The sequence below is a fragment of the Aegilops tauschii genome, chromosome 3, assembly GCF_002575655.3.
Source record: "Aegilops tauschii subsp. strangulata cultivar AL8/78 chromosome 3, Aet v6.0, whole genome shotgun sequence".
In the NCBI taxonomy this organism is placed as follows: domain Eukaryota; kingdom Viridiplantae; phylum Streptophyta; class Magnoliopsida; order Poales; family Poaceae; genus Aegilops; species Aegilops tauschii.
Genome location: NC_053037.3, coordinates 590,040,775 through 590,065,380, shown reverse-complemented (window position 1 = coordinate 590,065,380; position 24,606 = coordinate 590,040,775). Strand labels below are relative to the sequence as shown.

The window sequence follows — 24,606 nt, the reverse complement described above, 5'->3', positions numbered from 1 at the left end:
ACGACGTAAAACGCCGCCGCCGCCCACTCCAGAATACTGAAGTTTAGGTTCTCACCCGGAGAGCCCAGGCACATGAAAGGAGAGGAAGAACTCTACGACGATGCCTCCAAGAAAGTCACGACACCCGCAGGCGCCGATATCGCCAAAAGCTTTCGCCCAAGTCCCTCATCTCCGAACAATGAGCCTGCAGATCTGTGCACCCATGGATAACCAGACCACCCGAGCCAAGCCTGATGTGAAGAGCACCTCCCGTCGTCAACCGCCAAAGCCCTCCCACGACGACCCGCTGCAGCACATCATGCAACAAAGAGACGACGCGTTTGCCGGGGCCAGATCCGCAGGCATCGCCCCGAATCCACCGTCCCCAACCGCCGCAGCAGCCCATGCCGATGCAACCATCGCTCCGGGGCCGCTGCCCCGGCATCCTTGCCACGGTTCCTGACCGCTGTCACACGCGCCCACTGGAGCCGGTAGATCAGCCACCACCACGACGCCACCTCACTGCGCCACCCTGGGCCTCCGAGCCGCACCCCCAAGCACCAGATCCGCGCAGCTCGACGCCCCCTTGCGCCCTCTGCGCAGCCACACCTGGCCGCTCGACGCGACCACCTCGAGTGGCTGCCATGCCCCCCCATCGTTGGATCCCGCGAGCACGAAGCAGCCGCGTGAATCAAGGCCACTGGCCCGAAACCGCCAGATCTGCGGCCTCCCAGATGCAGCCGCGCGGTGTCACCCTGCGCGCGCCTCACCCGCCGACCTCCGCGCCACCCCCACGCCCAGGCGCCGCGTCCACCAGCAACAGCAACGCCGGACACGAGCTCCGCCGCCTCCACCACCTGAGTTTTTTACACGATGTGGGCACATGTGCTATAGGACTGATGGTAATTTTTCATAATTTTTGGTGATGGAGAAGTATCTGAACACTTCCCGCTACGCGGATTGCTCTTCGCGTGTCTACGACTGTGGTCGGCGGCCTCCGGGGGCTAGCATGCCGCCAAATCTTGCGTAGGCGGCCTCTCACAAGTCTGGAAGTGTTGTGGCGGTTTCAAACGCCCGGCACGCGTCTCCGGGGTGTGGCCCCCCTCACGGACGGCGCCACCGCCGGCACCTGGTGGCGGGAAACGGACGCGTGGGGTCTACACGGAGGGGATCTTGATGTGGCTTTGGCCCGGATGTTGCTCCAAAGTGTTCCTATGGACTGACCTAACACAACCGGGTGGAGAGTTCCACTGGTCAAAGCCCGTTCATGCAAAAGTCAAAGGGCTAGATCCCATGGTCAAACGCTACAGGGTTAGGCGGGACGGGGGCCGGGGGGTAGCAATGCCACCGGAGCGTCGCACCGGGACCTCATACATGCCGTACAGTGTGGTGGCATGTCCGAAGAGGCGGCACGCGTCTCCGGGGTGTGCCCCCCCTCACGGACGGCGCCGCCGCCGGCACCTGGAGGGGGGAAACGGACGCGTCGGGTCTACACGGAGGGGATCTTGCTGTGGGTCTGGCCCGGATGTTGCTCCAAAGTGTTCTTATGGGCTCACCTAACACAACCGGGTGGATAGGTCCAATGGTCAAAGCCCGTCCGTGCAAAGTCAAAGGGCTAGATCCCGTGGTCAAACGCTACAGGGTTAGGCGGGACGGGGGCCCTGGGGGGTAGCAATGCCACCGGAGCGTCGCACCGGGACCTCATACATGCGGGGTGGTGTGGTGGCATGTCCGAAGAGGCGGCACGCGTCTCCGGGGTTTGGCCCCCTCCAAGTGACGGCGGCACTGCCTTGCGTGGAGGGGGGGCCACACCGCGGAGCCCCAAGACGGGCGTCTACGCATGCCTAAACACTTTCACATATGCATCGGGACCCGTTCGATGTTTCGGTGACATAGCTACAGCCCGAATCCCCCCACTAACCAGATTCCCTCCGTGTCGACCGTTTCCCCCCTCCGTGACACGGCGACAGCGACGTTCGTAACGGGGGGCAATCGATATACCATCGGGGTATGTTTTTTTAGATAAGGCATAATTATCTTATGGAAAAACAAAAAATAATATAAAGTAAAAATAAAAGAATAAAAATAAAATAAATATATGCTGCGCACACGGAGGTGCAGTCCCACGGATCGATGGCGTGGCATCGCACACAGATCGATGACGTGGCAAAGGGGCATGGGCCAGGCCTATGCCGTAGGCATATCTCTGCCATAGATAATATAAAGTAAAATAAAAAATAAAGATAAAAAATAAAGATAAAATAAATATATGCCGACGGCAAGCACACACGGAGGTGCAGTCCCACGGATTGATGACGTGGCATCGCACACAAATCGATGGCGTGGCAGAGGGGCATGGGTCAGGCCTATACCGACGGCTATGCCGTAGGCATATCTCTGCCATAGATATGCCGACGGCCGCCGTTACCTCCCGTCGGCGTAGTTTCAACGCCGTCAAACGGTCAGCGCTGACCGGGTAGGTGGGCCCGGGCTATGCCGACGGTCTAGCCTATGCCGACGGCCCCGTCGGCATAGATAGACGTATGCCGACGGCTTTTCTACGCCTACGGCCTGTGCTAGGCCGTCGGGATAGGTCTATCTATGCCGACGGGGGCCGTCGGCATAGAGGAGGCCGTCGGCGTACGCAGTTATTCTGGTAGTGACACGCCGACCCCAAACGCGGAAGCGGACATCCATGTCCGCCTGGCCGACCCAAACGGACAAAAAGCGGACAAAAGCGCCGTCCGTTTGGGTCAGCCCGTTGGAGTTGCTCTAATGTGCCTTGTTTCGGCTAAACTAGCCTCCGTATATGTAGTAGGGACAAAAAGAAGAAGAAGAAATGCACCATGCCCTACAGTATACAAAACAAAGCATCGGTGAAAGGACCATTTTGTCTACTATCCGCTGGAATTCCACTACACAGACGAGCCACAATTTTGGAACCATATAGACACATACATACCCGGCGTACGCGAAGGTCTGGGTCACGGAACTAAAACGAAAAACAACAGGGAAAGGCACTTGGCAACACGACTTTTCTTCCACTCTCTGGCCTTACGCGTACGTAATTCCACTGCGCGGACAAGCCACAGGTTTGGACCGATGCATCCATGCCCGTCGTACACTTCCCGCCAGGTGACCACACCGCGTGACGAACGGATCGATGATGTGGAAAACAACGAAGGCCACGAGTTTCTCGGGGCGCGACTGGTGCCGGGTCTCGTACGCGCGCGCACGGTGATTAGGCAGACAAAATAGCCGGACCGTCGACATGCATGCATTGCGTTGGACAGTTGGAGGTCATGTAATTACGTACGTTCGATCACACCACACACCTGGCTTCTGGCCAGCTATAGATTGGAAGAAACATGGAAACCAGAGCACGATCGAGAGTGGACTAATAACTACGAACCGGAAGTTCTCGCCAAACTATTTCCAACCCGCCAAACAAGCCGCTCTTGGAACCCAGTCCTACAGTCCTACTCCTATATATTGGTTGTGTCTGATTGGTACCCTTTGCATGCAATAGGAAGCCTAGCTACTACTGTTGTAGTACCACAGTAGCCGAGTTCGTGCGTGCGCCAACTGTTTCCTAGCATAGCAAGCTGGTCGAGCTTCCGAAGATGGCGCGGCAGCGTACGCGCTCTGCCTCCGCGCTCGCGCTCGCCGTGGCGTTGGTCGTCGGAGTCTTGGCGTCCATCCCTATCGGTAAGCAACCAACCTGCAAGCATGCATGTCTCCGTTCATCACCGGCATCAAAGTAACGAACGGCATGCAATGGTTCGCTCGCCGGGACTATGACTAATTCTATTTGCACTGTCCACGGCGTGCGTGCAGAGGTGGCATCCATCGGCGTGTGCAACGGGATGATAGGCGACAGCCAGTCCCTGCCGTCGCGGGCCGACGTGGTGCAGCTGTACAGGACCAAGGGCATCAGCGCCATGCGCATCTACGCCCCGGACCCCGAGACGCTCCAGGCCCTCGGCGACACCGGCATCGACCTCATCATGGACGTCGGCAACGGCAACCTTTCCGCCCTCGCCTCCGACCCCGGCTTGGCGGCGTCCTGGGTCCAGGAAAACGTGCTGGCCTACCCGCGCGTCAGCATCAAGTATATCGCGGCCGGCAACGAGGTGGAAGGCGGCGACACGCAGAACATCGTCCCGGCCATGACGAACCTCAACGCCGCGCTCTCCAAGGCCAGCCGCCCTGACGTGAAGGTGTCCACGGCTGTCAAGATGAGCGTGCTCGCGTCCTCCTCGCCTCCCTCCAGCGGCGTGTTCAAAGACGCGTACATGACGGAGGTGGCCCAGCTGCTCAAGGACACCAGCGCGCCGCTGCTCGCCAACGTGTACCCCTACATCGCCAAAAGGGACACCCCGACCATCGACCTCAGCTTCGCGCTCTTCCAGCCGAGCCCCAACCCGGTGAACGACAACGGCCTCACCTACACCAACCTCTTCGACGCCATGGTCGACGCGATGTACACGGCCATGGAGCAGGCGGGCGCGTCGGCCGTGCCCATCGTGGTCTCGGAGAGCGGGTGGCCGTCGGCCGGCGACGACCTGGCAACCCCCACTAACGCGCAGGCGTACAACCAGAACCTGATCGACCACGTCGGCAAAGGTACGCCCAAGAGGGCCGGGCCCCTGGAGACGTACATCTTCGCCATGTTCAACGAGAACCGAAAGGACGGGCCCGAGACAGAGAGGAACTTTGGACTGTTCAACGGACCCGACAAGACGCCGGTGTACCCTATAAACTTCACCAATTAGTTAAGACGGCCGGACTACATATTCATTTATGCAATACATACGTAGCTACTACTACGGTCATCTCAATAAGTTGTGAAATAATTCGTGCAAGCACGTACTAGTATTTAATAGATAATGAGAGACTATGAATAAGATCCATCCATTGTGTTTTGGAAATAAGGATCGGTTCCTCTCCGCTAAAGAAGCGTAGTAAACTTGTGAAGTACAGCGTTTGATTCTAATTATTTTCCTTAGAAACAAGTTTTGCTAATTCTAAGTTGACTGATAATTTCTTTCGACGCTGAGAACTATCCATCCATGAAAAACTTCATATTTTGTGAGCAAAAATGCTAGATCGACGGACAATTACGGGGAATCAACGGACCCTCCCAACCAACTAAACTTGCCCCCCTGATTTTTAGGGTGGGGTGGGGCCTCTCCCTCCTCCTTAATCCAATTACAGATTGCCAACTAGTTCTCACCCCGTAATTGTCCGTTAATGTAGCATTGCCGTTTTGTGAGCGCTCAAAAATATTCTATTTGTTTTGCACACATAGGCAAAGCAAATATTGTGAATGTTGCTTACATCTATATATATGAACGAATATGTAAAGTTGACTGAGAAAAGAGAAATAAGATTATCTTACTAGTTGCCTAAGAGCATCTCCAACAGACGCGCAACGCGCGACTCGTTAAAAAACAGAATACAAGGTCGGGTGAGCCAGCTTTTGCGCGTGGCGCTGCGCTGGCTCCAGCGGCCGCCGCAAAATAAGCAAGCTCGAGCCGCTCCAGCAGACGTGCTATATTTCTTCTTTTTTGTACTACAATTTGATACACATTTGGCTCTGATAGTACAAATGTGATAGATAGTTCGTCACATAGCCTCCTCCTACGATACAAAATAGTGCATAGATAGTTCATAGCCTTCTCCTACAATAGATAGATAAAATGAAAAACTACTACTACTTGTCATCCTCCGACTCGGACTCTGCCTCGGTGATGTTCTCCTCCGACGTCTGAACGTAGCCGTCAAGGACCCGCTCATCGTTCGAGTCCCAGGACGACGCATCTCCTAGTGCGATGTTGAATTTAGCGACCGCCTTCCGTGTTCGCCTGTCCTCGTGATAGGCGGCTCGCTCCTCCCTCCTCTCCTCCCTCTCCACCCTCCTCTCAGCGTAGAACTGTTGCTCATTGATGACATCTTGCGGGAAGCGTAGGCGCCACAGCGCCATGGCTTCCTCGTCCATCTCGGCCAGGCTGAGACGGCGCTCCCGCCTCCAGTTCTCGCGACGATCCTCGTCGGTGATAAGCCCCGGGGGAGGCGCCAACTCCTGCGCCCGCTCCCGCGTCGCCATGTCCGGTAAGTTCATGTCCCAACGGGACCGCCGGAGGCGCCATGCCGCAGCGTCGTACGCGCGGGCGCCCTCCTGGGCGGTGTCGAAGGTTACGAGGCCGAGGCGCACGTCGCCGGACTGAATCTCGGCGGAGTAGGTGCCGGACGGACGTACGTGGACGCCGCGGTAGCCCGAAGCTCCCCGGCGGCGCGGCGGCATGGTGGCGCGGTGGTGGCGTGTCGGCGGCGAGGAGAGAAAGCGGTAGAGGGAGCGACGAGAGAGCGGCAGAGGACGCTGCAATTTTATAGGCGCGTCGGATGCGGTGCGCCAAATCTAGCACGCGAGCTCCCTCTTTCGCCCGCGCGCGCTAGTTTCCGCCTCCGCTGGAGCGCGCGAAAACGTCCCGGGCGCGTGAAAATGGCATTTTACCGCGCGCGTGTCTTTTGGCGCGGCTGTTGGAGATGCTCTAACAGAACCATAAATAAACATATATAGGTAGTATATCACAATGGAAACAGTTTTAAAAATCCTGTTAATTTTTTTAGAAAAATCCCAACAAAAAAGAATTGATTTAAAAATACAAATTAAACACCATATAAATATCTCTAAGTTTTTTTTCTTTCATAATTAAGTATGTCAAATTTAGAAATACCATGCACGCAACTTTTGTGTTCGCGATCCGTCCGGATGACTGAAACGCAGAATCGTAAGTGTTGATGGAGTAGTATGCAATTTGGCAGGTCTAGAGCAGTTTTACTTTATAAGTTGAATCCAACAAATACATCTATATGCAATGCGTGTTTTGATATCGTATCAGGTTGAACAATTGCCCGCCCCAGGCACAAATAGCATGTCATCATACATGTACAATTCTGTACATTTTCTGAAGCGTATTTTTTTTACACCCTTGCTATATCTTTGACCTAGCTTATTTTAAATTCTGCATCATCTAATTTTTTTTGACCGTTTGATCGACTCAAACTCTCACACATGATTATGGTTTTTTGTGCCACTCTATGGTCTTATGCAATACGTAATAAATAAAGATTGAAAAAAATGCAACATATTTGGTGTGCAACGTGCACTATAAATTTATTTTTGGTTTATGTACAAATAATATCAATGGTATGAAAAGGTAACCAGAAATGATTTAGGTTTTATACTCCAGCACAGGATGGCAATCCCCAAAAAAGACATAGGATGGCTCCGTAAAAAAAAAGACATAGGATGGCAATGAGGCCACATACCGAGCCAAGTTCATGAGTTATTTTTTTATTTTTTTTGCGGGAGAAGTTCATGAGGATTTCATCAAGTAAGGAGTGGGGATTGTGTGTGTGGATATTTTACGGAACTAAGTTTTTTATTTGGGGTTGCAATCGACATGATGCATGAATTGCGTTGGGCCGTTGGAAGTCTTGCACGTACGATCACACCACACACCTGGCTGCTGGGCAGCTATATATGGAGATGAACCAAACTATTTCAGACTCGCCAGCTATATAAATAGGGCGCGCGCTAGCTCTTGGAATCCATCCATCCATCGAGTCCTATATATAGGTGCTGGATTGTCGGTCGAGTTGCATGCGAAAGAAGGCCTAGGAGCCGGGTACGTACGTGCGTGCATCAACTGTTTCTTCCTCGCATAGCAAGCTGATCGATCGATGGAGCTTCTCAAGATGGCGCGGCAACGTACGGTGGCCATGGCGTTGGTCGTCGGAGTCTTGGCGTCCATCACTATCGGTAATTAAGTCACCAACCAACCTGCATGCATGCATGTCTCCGTGCCGTGGTGCCCATCACCGGCGGTGAGGTGACAGACCAATTGTTTGCATATCGCTGTCAAACTACGAACTCACTAGTGTTGTCCCTGGCGATTGCGCGGGCAGATCAGGTGCAATCCATCGGCGTGTGCAACGGCAAGGTAGGCGACAACCTGCCATCGCGGGCCGAGGTGGTGCGGCTCTACAAGTCCCTGGGAATCGGCGCGATGCGCATCTACGAGCCGGAACCCGAGACGCTCCTGGCCCTCGACGGCACCGAGATCGACCTCATCATGGACGTGGGTGGCGCCTTCGCCGCCATCGCCTCCGACCCTGCCGCCGCGGCCGGCTGGATCCGTGACAACGTGCTTGCCTTCCCGGGCGTCCGCATCAAGTACATTGCGGCCGGCAACGAGGTGGAGGGCAGCGACACGGACAGCATCGTCCCGGCCATCAAGAACCTCAACGCCGCGCTCGCCGCGGCCAGCCGCACTGACGTCAAGGTGTCCACGGCAGTCAAGATGAGCGTGCTCGGCTCCTCCTCGCCGCCCTCCGAGGGCGCGTTCAAGGACGCGTTCATGACGGAGGTGGCCAAGATGCTCAAGGCCACCGGAGCCCCGCTCCTCGCCAACGTGTACCCCTACTTCGCCAAAAGGGACACCCCGGACATCAACCTCGGCTTCGCGCTCTTCCAGCAAAGCCCCAGCACGGTGAGCGACAGCGGTCTCACCTACACGAACCTCTTCGACGCCATGGTCGACGCGCTTTACTCGGCCTTGGAGAAGGCGGGTGCGCCGGAGGTGCCCATCGTAGTCTCGGAGAGCGGCTGGCCGTCAGCCGGCGACGACCTGGCAACCGTCGCTAACGCGCAGGCGTACAACCAGGGGCTGATCGACCACGTCGGCAAAGGCACGCCCAAGAGGGCGGTGCCGCTGGAGGCGTACATCTTCGCCATGTTCAACGAGAACCAAAAGGGAGGGGCCGTGACAGAGAAGAACTTTGGGCTGTTCAACGGCCCCGACAAGACGCCGGTGTACCCTATAAAGTTCAACAATTAGCTAAGACAACCGGACTACATATTCATGTATTACAATACATATATAGCTGCTGCTTCGATCCATCTTAATAAGCTGCAGAATAATTCGTACAATGTCATATGAATAAGAGCCATCAGTTGTGTTGGCAATACGAATCGTTTTCCCTCAAGCATTGTAAACTTGTGATGTACAGCGTTTGATTCTATTTTTTCCCTCATAAACAAGTATTTTTGCTAATTCAAAGTTGACTGATAATTGTTGTCGACCCTGAGAATCGTCAATACATGGAAAAGTCCTCTCAGAAATGTTCTATTTGCTTTGCACACATAGGCAAACTAATTAGGAACTGGCTATGTGCCAGTCGACTGAATTTCTAAAAAGGATCAGTCGGTAGAAAACAAACACAGAAACAGAAATCGACTGACGGCAAAACCAGAGTCAATCGATTTGTGAAATCACTAGCCCAACCCAAAAATTCTAGCCCAACCCGTGACCCGTTAACCCGCGCTGCTTGGATCGGGATCTCAGCTCCAGCAGCGCACGCGTCTCCACCCGCACTGCTTTTCTTCCTTCTTCCACCATCTTCCTTCGTCTCTACTCCTTCTACCCTAACAACGCCGCCATGGAGGAGAAGAAATCAGATCCAAAACGGGACATCAAGTAACTAAGGAAGAAGAAGAATAAAGCTGGAAGCGGTATCCCTAGATATCCGCTTCTGGTAAATCAACTTCTCCAAGAGCCGATCTCCCTTGTTCCCTCCATGAGATCATTTCTGTACAAAAATAATATAAAAAAAGAATTAATTCACGGTTTTCAGATCTTGAAACATGAAAATATAATGCAACCTGTAAAACTCCTTGAGTGCTAAAGCTCCATCCGATCATTACTGCAAGTAAAAAAAAATGTTCTACACTATACTGGAAGAAATCACAACAGAGGTGTTATAGAAAACCTCCAGTCTAACATAGGGATACTACAAAATGACATAGATAGCAGATAGGCAGAAACATTTACAACATCAATATGAAGAACTTGCACATAACATTACTCCTACTGCCATTTTATTAAATGCAACATCATTTTTACTAAGTATCTAAAAAATTGCAGGTTCAGGCCGGAACATTTGCACACAAAGAAGACCAGCAAGAACAATTTACAAATGGGATAAGCTATACTCTTAAACAAGTAAGTAAGGTCTAATATACAACAGCTCAAAAATTACCTGAACATAGGCAGGTCATATGCATACCCTTTTTGTAACTGCTTTCTTGCATACTGGATCACATATATATCTGAAATAAGCAAATTCACAACACCAGTATTGCACTTAGCAATACCAGAAGTACAGGAATGCTAGTTGACAGAAAATTTACCCTGCCCGATGATAAATTCAAAAGGCAAAAATATTATGAGCATTCACTTTTGTTAAGAGATTTCTATATACAAGTACCCTCCCTAAAGATAAACTGAAAAGCAAAAACATAATTGAATGAAGTTTCTCTATAGAGGAATGAATTTGGGAAGCCTACTACCCTACCTAAAGAGAAAATTCATTACAGTGACGCTAAAAAACAGAAATGATTTCTAGAAATGAATGAATTAGAGGAAGACCTTTTACCCACCCTAAAAGACAAAAAACATAAATTGAAGCTAAAAACACAACATGATACTCCATAATTAGAATGAATTAGTCGGATAACTTTTACCCACCCCAAAAGACAAAACCAAAAATTGTAACTAAAGTCATAAGGGCCCTTGATACTTGTTACTTTAATTTCACATCGTGTTGTATGAAAATGCTATCGTTATTTCCTGTAAGCTGCTACAATCATAGATTACAGATTCTGCACAAACAAAGTTACAAAAGGTTACAAGCAGTAGAACACCATCAAGAATTGCATCATCGCATTTTTAAAAAGGGCATACTATCATATGCATAAAATGCTTTGTTCAGGGTTTATTGTGAATGATTAAAGTAAAATTCTCTTGGTCAGGTAACAGGACATATACAGAACAAGCAACAGCAAGGAGAAGCTCAGCATTGTCGGAAAACCAAAAGATAGCATGGTAAGTACACACTTTCCCTTGAGGAACATCGTACATTCATTTAAACAATAATATAAAAAATGTAAGTGCATAATGAAACATTCCATTAACTGCAGGTGCCTAAAAATTCAGACAAAGCATACAAGCAAGCGCATTGTCATAGTAATACATTAAACCAAGTCATTAAGGTTAGTATATAGGTTCAATGAATTAGTTTATATGCATATTATATCATGTTTACTTAAATTGCAAAATTTCACTTCCAGGACCCATTTCTTGCAGATAAAAGTGCCAAGCAAGGAGATCAAGAATTCAGGGGATTCAATAATGAGCCCAACAGAGAGGTATGTCTGGACATATTGTTGGTTGTAAAAATAAATAAAATATCATTTTCTTATCATAACCAACTATTTTTATTATGTGCCTCTATCTTACAGGATTTAATGCTGATTGAAGGAGGAAAACGCAATAAACAGCTAATGAATGAACAAGCAGAAGCAGGGCATCAATCTTACACAACGCTAATGCAACAAATAACTCTCATGAGTCATCTTCAGAGTTACGACATATACAGAGCTTCACTTCCCTATTGCAAGGAGGATTGTTATCACAAGTATGCAACAATTACAAAAAAAATGTTACATCCAAAAAGAAACAGTAAAATGGTCAAAAAAAGCATTTGAAAAAACATTAATCAAAATATTAAATTTTAAACATTTTCAAGAGGACCATTGGATGCCACGACTACCAACAATAGAGCAATATCACAAAGAAGAATCTCAAAATGCACAAGCTGACACCAGGAATGATCAGTGGGAAGAAAAAATCCATACCCAAAGAAGAAGCTTTTGAAATAGATTGTGATGAGTAATAGTCCGGTGGCCCTGATGATGATACTGGTGAATCTGAGAGTGATGCCAATGAAAGTGATGCAGAGGAACAGTACCTGCACGACATTGAAACTGATGGCAATGAAACTAATGCAGGCAATCAGAAATTTACAAAATAAGGCAACAGATGATGATGATCTTCACCTTCATCGGCAACCAAATCACCAGGAGCACCAACAATCATTGTTCTGGAGTGAAAGTATCCATCCCAATTACGTACAATAGGGCTCTAGCATAGAAACCCTACGGACACTCATCAGTGCTTCAGGACCAACACGATAGTCGTGGCCAGCAATGAAAATAACATCAAATCCAACTAGAACTGTGTCCTTGACATAGTGATCTGCAACTCTGAACCTTCCGTGTTCAACAAAATCAAACATCCCAGCGCCAACACAAAACCTAGCAGAATGAGTGATGTTGATCACAGTGCACACAACTCTGTCAGTGTCTCCAAAAGGTACATTCGGTTGTGCTCTAGTAACAGCAAATATCTTCACTGTTTTACGATTGAAATCCTTTTAATAAAACAAACAAAACAAAAGTTATGATTAAAAATTCAGCATTTGGACACCACTTATTTCATATAACCATTCTTGTTTATCATAAAAATTGCGCAAATGAACTAAAGAACTTGCACACAACATTTAGAAGCAAGAAAAAAATTCAGTGGCTACAACAAAATTGTTCTTACCAAAACAAATAAATTATGCACAAAAACCATACCTAACCTACTCATGCTCATTGTAAAAAACCTTACTCATACATCCCTCACCTTAACATAAATTGTAGAAAAGAAAATATTGCATAACTTCCAAAGAACATTTAGAAACAATTGCAGAAATTCAGTAGTTGTAGGTATTTATTCCATGATGTTAAATTAAAAATTGCACACAAATTCTGAAGAACTTGCGGACAACAAGAACAAGCAAATAGATAATTGAGTAGATGCAGGTTTTTATTCCATGAATATAATCTAAAAAAGTTAACCTGACCTAATCATACATCCTTTCATGATTACACAATTTATAAAAATCATATAAATTGCACAAAAAATTCATAACAACTTGCGCACAGACAACACAAAGCAACTAGAAAATTCAATAATAGTTGCAGGAATTTATTCCATGAAGGAAATCTGAAAAAGCTTAACCTAACCTAATAATACATATCTCATGATTACAGAAAATCATAAAATCATAATAATTGCACAAAAGTTCTGAAGAACTTTCGCACAGCAAGACCAAGCAACAAGAGAATATAGTAGTTGGAGGAAATCATACTTTCTTCATGATTACACAATTCATACAAATCATAAGAATTGCACAAAACTTTCAAAGGACTTGCACACAGCAAGAACAAATCAACTAGAGAAAACAAAATACTTCCATGAATTACAAATTCATGGAGGAAATCTAAGAAAAGCTTAACCTAACCAGAGCATACATATCTCATGAATACAGAAAATCATAAAATCATAATAATTGCATAAAAGTTCTGAAGAAATTGCACACAACAAGTACAAGCAACAAAGAGAATATACTAGTTGCAGGTTTTTATTCCATGTATATATAGTCCAAAAAGGTTAACCTGACCTAATCATACATTCTTCATGATTACACAATTCATTAAATCATAAAAATTGCACAAAAATTCTGAAGTACTTGTACACAGATAGTACAAGCAACTGAAAAAACAAAAAAGTTGCAGGAATTTATTCCATGAAGGAAATCTATAAACTTGCGCACAGCTAGAACAAGCAACTAGAGAAACACATCAAAATAGTTCCATGAATTACAAATTCATGGAGGAAATCTAAAAAAAGCTTAACCTAACATGATCATATGTGCTTCATGATTACAGAAAATCATAATAATTGCACAAAAGTTCTGAAGAACTTGCACACAGCAAGTACAAGCAACAAGAGAATAGAGTAGTTGCATGTTTTTATTCATGACATGAGCTAATCATACAATCTTCATGATTACACAAATTCATAAAATCATAAAAATTGCACAAAAATTCTTAAGGACCTGCGCACAGACAGTACAAGCAACTAGAAAAATCAAAAAAAAATTGTGATTCAATTAGTTGCATAAATTTATTACTTGGAGGAAATCTAAAAAAAAGTTCCCTTATACTTACACAATCATGGAGAGGATCTAACATTTAATCTAACCTAACCATAAGATTACACAATTCGTAAACTCATAAAAATTGCACAAAAAATCTGAAGGACCTGTACACATATAGTACAAGCAGAGAGAAAAATAAAAAAAAGTTGCAGGAATTTATTCGATGAAGGAAATCTAAAAACTTGCGCACAGCTAGAACAAGCAACTAGAGAAACACATCAAAATAGTTCCATGAATTACAAATTCATGGAGGAAATCTAAAAAAAGCTTAACTGAACCTGATCATACATGCTTCATGATTATAGAAAATCATAATAATTGCACAAAAGTTCTGAAGAACTTGCACACGGCAAGTACAAGCAACAAGAGAATAGAGTAGTTGCATGTTTTTATTCATGATCTGACCTAATCATACATTCTTCATGATTACACGAATTCATAAAATCATAAAAATTGCACAAAAATTCATAACGACATGTGCACAGACAGTACAAGCAACTAGAAAAATCAAAAAAAGTTGTGATTCAATTAGTTGCATAAATTTGTTACACGGAGGGAATCTAAAAAAAGGTTCCCTTATACTTACACAATCATGGAGGGGATCCAAAAAAACATTTAATCTAACCTAACCATAAGATTACACAAGTCATAAAATCATAAAAATTGCACAAAAATTCCGAAGGACTTGCACACAGCAAGAACAAATCAACTAGAGAAAACAAAATAGTTCCATGAATTACAAATTCATGGAGGAAATCTAAGAAAACCTTAACCTAACTTGATCATACATATCTCATGAATACACAAAATCATAAAATCATAATAATTGCATAAAAGTTCTGAAGAAATTGCACACAACAAGTACAAGCAACAAAGAGAATATACTAGTTGCAGGTTTTTATTCCAGGTATATATAGTCCAAAAATGTTAACCTGACCTAATCATACATTCTTCATGATTACACAATTCATAAAATCATAAAAATTGCACAAAAATTCTGAAGTACTTGTACACAGACAGTACAAGCAACTAGAAAAAACAAAAAAGTTGCAGGAATTTATTCCATGAAGGAAATCTAAAAACTTGCGCACAGCTAGAACAAGCAACTAGAGAAACACATCAAAATAGTTCCATGAATTACAAATTCATGGAGGAAATCTAAAAAAAGCTTAATCTAACCTGATCATACATGCTTCATGATTACAGAAAATCATAATAATTGCACAAAAGTTCTGAAGAACTTGCACACAACAAGTACAAGCAACAAGAGAATAGAGTAGTTGCATGTTTTCATTCATGACATGAGCTAATCTTCTTCATGATTACACAAATTCATAATAAAAATTGCACAAAAATTCTTAAGGACTTGCGTACAGACAATACAAGCAACTAGAAAAATAAAAAAAAGTTGCAGGAATTTATTCGATGAAGGAAATCTAAAAACTTGCGCACATCTAGAACAAGCAACTAGAGAAACACATCAAAATAGTTCCATGAATTACAAATTCATGGAGGAATTTAAAAAAAGCTTAACTGAACCTGATCATACATGCTTCATGATTATAGAAAATCATAATAATTGCACAAAAGTTCTGAAGAACTTGCACACGGCAAGTACAAGCAACAAGAGAATAGAGTAGTTGCATGTTTTTATTCATGACCTGACCTAATCATACATTCTTCATGATTACACAAATTCATAAAATCATAAAAATTGCACAAAAATCTTAAGGACATGCGCACAGACAGTACAAGCAACTAGAAAAATCAAAAAAAGTTGTGATTCAATTAGTTGCATAAATTTGTTACATGGAGGGAATCTAAAAAAAGGTTCCCTTATACTTACACAATCATGGAGGGGATCCAAAAAAACATTTAATCTAACCTAACCATAAGATTACACAAGTCATAAAATTATAAAAATTGCACAAAAATTCTTAAGAACTTGCACACAGACAGTACAAGCAACTAGAGAATGGAGTAGTTTCAGTTCTTTTATTGCATGGACGCAATATAAAAAAATTAACCTAACCTAGTCATGCTCATGATTACAAGATTCAAACAACCAGGAAAAATACAAGAGCATAAGCACAAAATTCATAAAAATATAAAAATTGCACAAAAATCCTGAAGAATTTGCATACATCAAGTACAAGATCCTAGCCCATGGTTTTCGAGTCGCTCGACCAGTCGCAACTAGTCATCGACTAGTCAATGAGTCGCAAAAAAATGTCGACTCAACTTAGTGTCGACTCGCGACTCGAGTCGCGACTAGTTGCAACTGCAGGCTCGACTTTTTCCGAGTCACTACCCTAGAACGACTCATCCGAGTCGCGACTCGAAAACCATGTCCTAGCCTCATCCCTCTATTCCTCAATGTATGTATAATACTCAATAACCTAGAAAATGCTAAACAACAAAAATAAGAGACCTCTAACCTAAATTCAAGGAAATACCTATCACAATAAAAAAATGAAATCAAATAAATAACCATTGCATATATTCAGGAAGTTACTTGCAGATTTACAACAAATAACTACTAGCAAACAACCTCGTAAAATAACTACTAAAAATGAATAACTTGTAAAATTATCAATACATCCCCAGAAACAGAACTCGCAAATAAAACTCACCATGCGCCTAAAGCAATCCTGATCGAGAACAACATCAAAACGGTGCAGAACTTGATGACCTGGCAGAAACGGCTCACAAGGAGCACTCGGACAACGGCATACAGGGCAAACCATGCCTACATAGAAACATAAAACTGAACTTTAATAAAATTAAAATCCATTAAATAAGTAATGGATGATAATGCACTGAATTGCAGAACAAAAGGTTCTGAATTGCAGAACAAAAGGTTAAGTACTTGCGCAACTACATCATGGTACTAATTATAACCATTAAGTGCAAATAATATTAAGCATCATCCAATAAAAAACAAATTCAGGTCCTTACTAGGTGTCTAGGCTAGAGTGATAGTACATGTGCAATGACAGTCATTGGGAAAAAGCATAAAAAATTTCACATATCATAATACAAACATCACAGGATCACAAAATTACACATGCATCTTGCAGAATTTGCACACAAAAGGAAAAAGGAACTAATTGAGCATGACGGATATCACCGATAAGGTTAAATTCAAACCCTTCAGGTACTGATTCCACAAGAAAAGACTATGAACTTACACAAATAACTGACTTTAAAGGCATAATCAAAAAATTACTCAACAAAAAAAATCCTATTAGCTATAACTAGCACTCAATTTACCTAAGCATAGAACACTATACCACCAGATCTCATACCGCACAATGAACAATATCAAAAAGAAGAAAGGGACTGAGCATGAACATACCTGAATAGCAGACAAGGGCGTTGATTCACCACAAGAAACCCTAGGCCAACCACTCTCCAAAATCGACAACTGCAAAAAGTACACCGCAAAAACATCAAAAACTGACAAAAAGGAGCGTCGCTAGATCAGATCTGAAGAATTCAACAACGGGAAATAGCAAGAAACAAGCGAAATCAATCTAACCCTAGCTACAAGAGGAGGGAGACGAGACGACAGAGAGAGCCAGAGAGTGAGCAGAGCAAGGAGAGTGAGGAGGCAACATGAACGAGAGGATAAGGAAACGAGGAGAATCTCAGGCGACGCGGGCTGGCCTGCAGTTAACAGGCGAGGGCTGCGCTTAACGAGCGCGCGTCGAGCCCAACAACCACATCGACTGGCCAAAAAGCAGGAGTCAGTCGATCAAACAAAAGCCCACACAGGCAAACTACCAACGCACCCAAAAAACGCACAAATCTAAAAGCAAATCCGACGGCCAGAAAATCGACTGACCGCAAAATGGAAAATCAGGCAACTGTCATATAGCTATTGTGAACTAATTATAACAATACTGTGAATGTTGTTTCTCGCAAAAAATACTGTAATGTTATTTAATTACATCTATATTATGAACAAATATGTAAAGTCGAGCGAGACAAGCATGGCTTTTGTGTTACTCCCTAGAGGTGGCAACCTCAGCCACATGCTCTTCATGGGATTTTGTCCCAGTTCTTTCCCTCCAACCATTTGGGATCTGTATGTAGTCCGTAGTGGACTCTCTAAAAAAAATTATATTTAGGAATGGAGGGAGTAGCTAATTAAAACAGCATCATAAATTTTAAAGATTGTCACAGAAAAAAACATATATAATACAAAGCAAATAATAAATATTATACTTTTTTAAGTTGTTATAGTTAATTTAGCAAGGAGATGTACTATTTTTTCCTTTTTAAGATTTAAAGTCGATCAAGTTGCAGCATAAGAAAGAGAGTAAATCTTATATCTTATACTCTGTATCTTATATATTTACTAATTGAAAGCACCATACAAGGCGTCACGTTAATCCTCGAGAAACAACAATAATAACCGTATGATTGTTTAATATACGACCATGATTAAAAGAAATCAAGAAATTTCACATGACAGTTCTATGAGGTTATGCTACAGAAACGTGTCCATGCGCAAGTCAAAAGAAAATAAATGTCTCCTAGACACATTACGGCCAGCCACCAATGAAAAACCAATATAGAAAAGATCTCCATACCAAGACGTCTCCATGGATGGATCGGATTGGCCTGATGTACTACTTTTTCTAAATGTGCCAGCTGTACTACTTTGTTCTTTTTTAAAGATTGTCATAGAAAAACTTATATAATACAAAGCAAAATAATAAATAATATACTTTTTTGAAGTATTTATTGTTAATTTAGCAAGGAGATGCACTGCTTTTTTTTCCTTTTTAAGATTTAACGTCGACCAAGTTGGAGCATACGAAAGAGAGTAAATGATAATGAGCAATTTTAGGTATAATTTAGTAAGGAGATGCACTACATTCATTTGCACGTCTTGAAGACTAAAATTCACATAATTTTGAAGTTTTGTAACCACATAATTCTCCATCAATAAAGAATCAACGCTTCTCATCATTTACTAACGGATAAGAATTTCTATATTGAGTAAAGAAGATATACTCGCAACCATTTATAATACTTCATGCCCATGGATAAGAGCTACGGCTTAAACTATTCTGAAAGGGCATAACTATATATTTTTAATTACCGCTCTACAAAAACCAATCCCAGTTATCTCCAATTGATAAAGGTAACTGAGACAAAATTTACAGTTCCAAAGATGTGCCGTTTTACCAAAATGTTAATCAATTTGTATCTTTTCAATATATCTTTTTGGCCAATAATTTTTTCAAGTAAGATTGTTTTTGATTTTTTTTCAAATTAATACCATGAATTAGGCATTAGTTTCCCATTTGTACCGAACATACTTCAAATTTATACATTGCCACTAATTATGGTTGTGCATTGATTCAATGCCTAAACAATGTGACCGTGATTCCGAAAAGTATACTTATAATTAGAAATTATGAATACTATTTGACTTTTATTCTTTTTCCAAAGTATATCAATCACCAAATTTTTGGACTTAAATCGCTAGCCCCGTGCAACTACATGGGTTGATGACTAGTATTAGCTAACCTGTATCAAAAAATGCAAAAGCAGGCTTAGCCCAGGTGGTAGCACACCGGTATCTCAACCAGCAGGTTGTTTGTTTGACTCCCTATGGGCGCACCTCTTGTCGTTAAATCCGGGAAGTTTTTTTTGACGAAAAACAACATTGTGCTGATTTCATTCATTAAGATAGGATGAGACACCCCAAGAAATAAAGATCAAGGTTCGGATTCATTAAGATAGGATGAGACACCCCAAAAAATACAGATTAAGGTTCGGGGCGGCTGACAGCCAAAAAGGGGAAGGAAAATCTATACAAATGTACACTAGAAAAAGAAAGAAAGAAAGAAATTATCTCGCACATGTCCATTGTGCTCTGTTGAATCCAACGATTCTCCAAGAATTCAGCTCATTGATAATGTTCTCATCGACCTTCAGGAAGTGGTTTGCCTTGTTGTTGAATACGCGGCTGTTTCTTTCTCAGCGGATGGAAGATATAATGCTAAGTCAGCTTACCTATGTCAATTCTGGGGCAAGATTGATTCTCCTCTTCCTGAGATCATTTGGCATATCAAGGTTCCACCAAGAATAAGATTCTTTAGTTGGATCTTTGTACAGGGAAAATGTTTGACTGCGGACAACCTTGCGAAGCAAGGTTGGCCTCACAACCCGATGTGTCAATTATGCCACTTAGGGTGGGAGGATGGTCTGCACCTTGTATCTAGCTACCCTTTCACGGTTGGAATCTGGGGCTATTGCCTGCGATATATAATTTTCCATTCAACCTCTTACCTATTGCTCATACTGGCTCTATATTGGACTGGTGGTTAAAGGCTTTAGATAGTATAGGCAGGAACAAGGACCTATCATCACTTATAATGGCGGTGTACTGGCAGGTTTGGAACCATTTCCAAATGAACTCATCCTCGAGGTTGGACAAAGTGACCACACTGGATCTGTGCCAGAAGTCAATGTATTCACGCAACACCTCGGTGCCCGGGTTGCGCTTGAGAAGAGTGACCCATTTTCTATTGGTGAGTCCTTCAACCAACGATATTCTTCTGTTCTTGCTATGCTTGTAAAGGTTAGGAAACAAAACAACTGGAATCTCACCGTTGAGCCAGTGATCGTGCCAAAAGGATATCTTAATACCACTACCAATTTTGATTGAGGTACAAGCAATGAAAAGAGCCTTAACGTGCTTGTCAACAGGGAGCTGCAGACCTTGCCATGGTTTATCCGGATCTGTGACGCTTTGCCAAAGCCAGCGTACTTTAAGCGCCCGCCCCTCAGCTTGAAGGTCATGGATGCCCAGCCCACCTACAGAGATGGGTGAGCACACCTGGGTCCAGCGGACAAGGCACTTGCCACCGCAGACAGCATCAGAGCCAGACCATAAAAAAGCACGACGTAGCTTATCGATTTGCTTGATGACCCATTTCGGTTGATGAACAGCCAGAAGCATGAAAATTGGCATTGCCGAAAGAACAAACCTCGCGAGTACCATTCTTCCAGCGGAGGAGATCCACCTAGCCTTCCAACCGGCAATCTTCTTAATTAACTTGGCAAGCAGGTCGTGGAAGTCAACGAGCTTCAACCGCCTATCGGATAGAGGCATCCCAAGGTAAGTGCAGGGGAAGCTAGCGAGCTGGCATCCAAGAGCCAGCTGTAGGGGAGTAAGGTCAAGGCCATCGCATCGAATAGGAAGGATCTTGCTTTTAGCCAGGTTAGTGATGAGACCGGTTGCTTCACCAAAAATCTTCAGCACTTCAGTTACAACCCCAAAATCATGCATCTCAGGCTTGAGGAAAATGATGACATCATCTGCATAAATAGATGCACGGTGTTTAACAAGTTGGTTACCCAGAGGGTATAGGATGTTGTTCCTTTGTGCCTTGTCCATCAACCTTCCAAGGTAGTCCACCACAAGCACAAAGAGCAGCGGGGAGAGGGGATCTCCTTGCCTGAGTCCCTTATGATGGAGGATTTGTTGAGTGCATTTGGAGTTGACTAATATTCTTGTGGAACCAGAGAAAAAGAGGGTTGATATCCATCCTCTCCACTTCGGCCCAAAACCCAGACCTTGCAGTAGCTTAAGCAGAAACTCCCATGAAACTGAATCAAAGGCTTTGGATATATCCAACTTAAGCATAACAGAGGGGATTTTTTTTCTGCCTTAGGGTCTTAGCCATTGCCTGAACATAGACAAAATTATCATGTATGCTTCGCCCTTTAATGAATGCATTCTGACATGGGGAAGTTAGCTTGTTCATCCATGGTTGTAGTCTGGCAGCCATCATCTTGGCAATTAACTTTGCGAAGAAGTGGATTAGGCTAATGGGCCTAAAATCTTGAGGCCTAACAGCACCCTGATGCTTTGGAAGCAAGGCAATAACAGCACTACTAAGCAGAAATAAGTTTTGCGTGTTCAGCCATTGGAAGTGTCTCAAAGCAGCAATCAAGTCATATTTGACAGTATCCCAACACGTGCGAAAGAAGAGGCCGGTGTAACCATCAGGACCAGGGGCCTTCTCTGGGTGCATATCAAAAACAACCTTTTTGATTTCCTCCTCCCAAAATGTAAGGTCAAGGGAAGCTAGATCACAGGTGGTCAAGAGCTTTGAGGTTTAAAGAAGAGTTTCTGGGTTAATAAGTGGCAAGAAGATCATTAAAATGTTGCGAGATATGCTCCTCTTTGTTTTGCTAGTCAGTATATTCAGTGTCTTGAACTAAGATAGAAGTAATGAAAATTTTCCTTGTTCTAGTAGTGGCCTTCAAGTGAAAAAACCGAGAGTTGCAGTTTCCCTCCTTGAGCCTGGGAAATCTGGAACGTTGACGCAACATACATCTGTCCAAGGCACAAAGCCAAGGCTCATCATCTTTAACTTGCCTCTGAAAGTGTGCTCTACGGGGGTGAGCATCTCTAGCAATATCCAGCTGTAAGATAAGTTCGTGGACAATTCTGGTCCTTAACTGAATATCACTCAGCAGAGAGGAAGCCCAAGACTTGAGCTTCTTGGCAGTGAAGGACAATTTGTTATGCAAATTGGTGTACGGATTGCTCGACTTAGTAGCATCATCCCAAGCTGCAGTAACTACATCCTCTAGCCGTACCCACATATTTTCAAACATGAATCTTCTCTGTGGCTTGAACAGAGCATTACTTGAAAGCAGGAGTGGACAATGATCTGAATCAGCGGAGGAAAGGCCTTTTAACAGAGCATTGGGGAAAAGTTCATTCCAAGGTTGATTATAAAGAACCCTGTCGAGCCTGACCAGGATAGTGTGCAGTTGCTCATTGCTCCAAGTATATCTCCTACCATGCAAATACATGTCCTTGAGCTCCAACCGGTTCATAAAGTTTCTGAATGCATTGATCAACCCTCTATTGATATTACCATTGCTTTTGTCAGCAGCAGCAGCAATCAAGTTGAAATCGCCCACTAAGATCAGAGGATCGGGTGAGTTCATGCATAACAATTGTAAGTCATTAAGGAAAGAAATCTTCTCATTGGGCTGTTTGACAATGATCTGAATGCATTGATCAACCCTCCTTTCTCCATCTCTTACTGCCGCAGGCATTGGAGGCGAGCTCGGTGAGGGCTTGAATTTGGGTGGCTGAGAGTGATGCCTTGAAACAATCAGCGTAGCGGGCGAGCAGGTCTGCCGGATCCGCGACGAGCTCCTCGAACTCGATACCCAGCCGGCAGCAGACGAGCCGCTTGGCGTTGGAGATGGATGTGCCCTGCATCTCCGGCGGTCTGTTGGCGAGACGGCGGCTGCGGCGGAGTAGCTCAGAGTCAGGCGCTGTGCCCCTGTTAGGAGGGACGGCGATGGCTTTGAAGATAGGTCCACGAAGAAGACCTGGCGAAATGGGCTCGGTCACCAAGCCCAAGAAAACCTTGTTAGCTGCATTTACTGACTTCCCCGACGGAGATGCAGGCGGACTTGCGAATCTAGGAAGTTCTGATGGTTTGCACTTCTCAATATTAGAATTACAGCAATAAGCTTAAATTGTCATGTGAGCCTCATGCAAATTGGTTCATTGGGTGTGCGCTTTAAACTTTCGCTTTGTTCATTATATCTTCTTCATTGTTGTATATCCATGCAATATTTCTGCAATATTTTTGTTTATTATGTTTTAGATGGTTTTAGGACATCAGATCAACCTTCTTGGTTCGGGGGCATCACTGGCGGCGCACACCTCCTTGATGGCAGTGGCAGATCGAGATGAACATGGGGGGAGGGGGTCAGGGCAGGGAGCGGGGCGGTTGGTTGGGGAATCCTTGCCGGGATGTACTGTGTGAAGGAGAGAGGGCGTCATCCGGTCAGAAAATAAAAGGGTGTGTCACTGGTGGGGTTTTTGTGTTGGACCATCTGTTCGAGATAACATGGCGGATAGTTTGGACAACCATATTTCTCCCTCATATATGGGCAGGATTTCCAAATAGCTGAATTTTGGGGAGCCCAATGAACACGCCCGGACGTACGAGAGAGGAATGAGCTTCGACCTGATGTTCTTAATTATTTATTTCATTCACTTATATGTGTTGTAGCCCGTAGCAACGCACGGGCATTCTATTAGTATAGATATACTTGTTGACCAAGGCGGTCTATATGGACTTGCGTATGTGACTTTTGTTGATAATGGGCTGTTTGACTTGTGTTGACCGGCCACGGGGCGCCGTGTAAAACTAGGTAGGACATGGTATGTTGTCTCAAAAAAAAGGTAGGACGTGCTATGATTTGGCTATTCCATCAACACAATTTTAGTGGTATATGAGTCAAATTTGTACTCCCTCAGTTTCAAATTACTTCATCCATATTTATCTAGACACGAATGTATCTAGACACTAAGCAAGTATAGATACATTTGTATTTAGACAAATTCAAGTCAACTAATTTGGAACGGAGGGAGTACATGAAATCAAACGCTGTACATCCCAAGTTAACAACACTAGTCGTCAACCCGTGCACTTGCACGGGCTAGTAAGTTAATATTGTCTTTTTTATCAAATAAGATTCCTTGCTCAATGGATCAATGTTGGAGTCATTATAATTTGTTCCGTTGAACTTATATTATATGTTGTCATGTTAAAGTAGTTGTTAAAATTTGATGGCATATAAATTTGAAAAAACTGATCGAAATCAAGT

At 44.1% G+C, this 24,606-nt stretch overlaps 1 non-coding gene across 1 annotated transcript; it reads left to right on the top strand.

Annotated features, from left to right (window-relative positions):
- Nucleotides 1–3,374: 3,374 nt before the first annotated feature.
- Nucleotides 3,375–9,101, top strand: LOC109733495 (uncharacterized). The gene is made up of 6 exons (XR_006671434.1): nucleotides 3,375–3,687; nucleotides 3,817–4,753; nucleotides 5,239–5,250; nucleotides 5,951–6,176; nucleotides 7,714–7,815; nucleotides 7,959–9,101. It is a non-coding gene; the product is annotated as an uncharacterized protein (transcript).
- The last annotated feature ends 15,505 nt before the right edge of the window (nucleotides 9,102–24,606 follow it).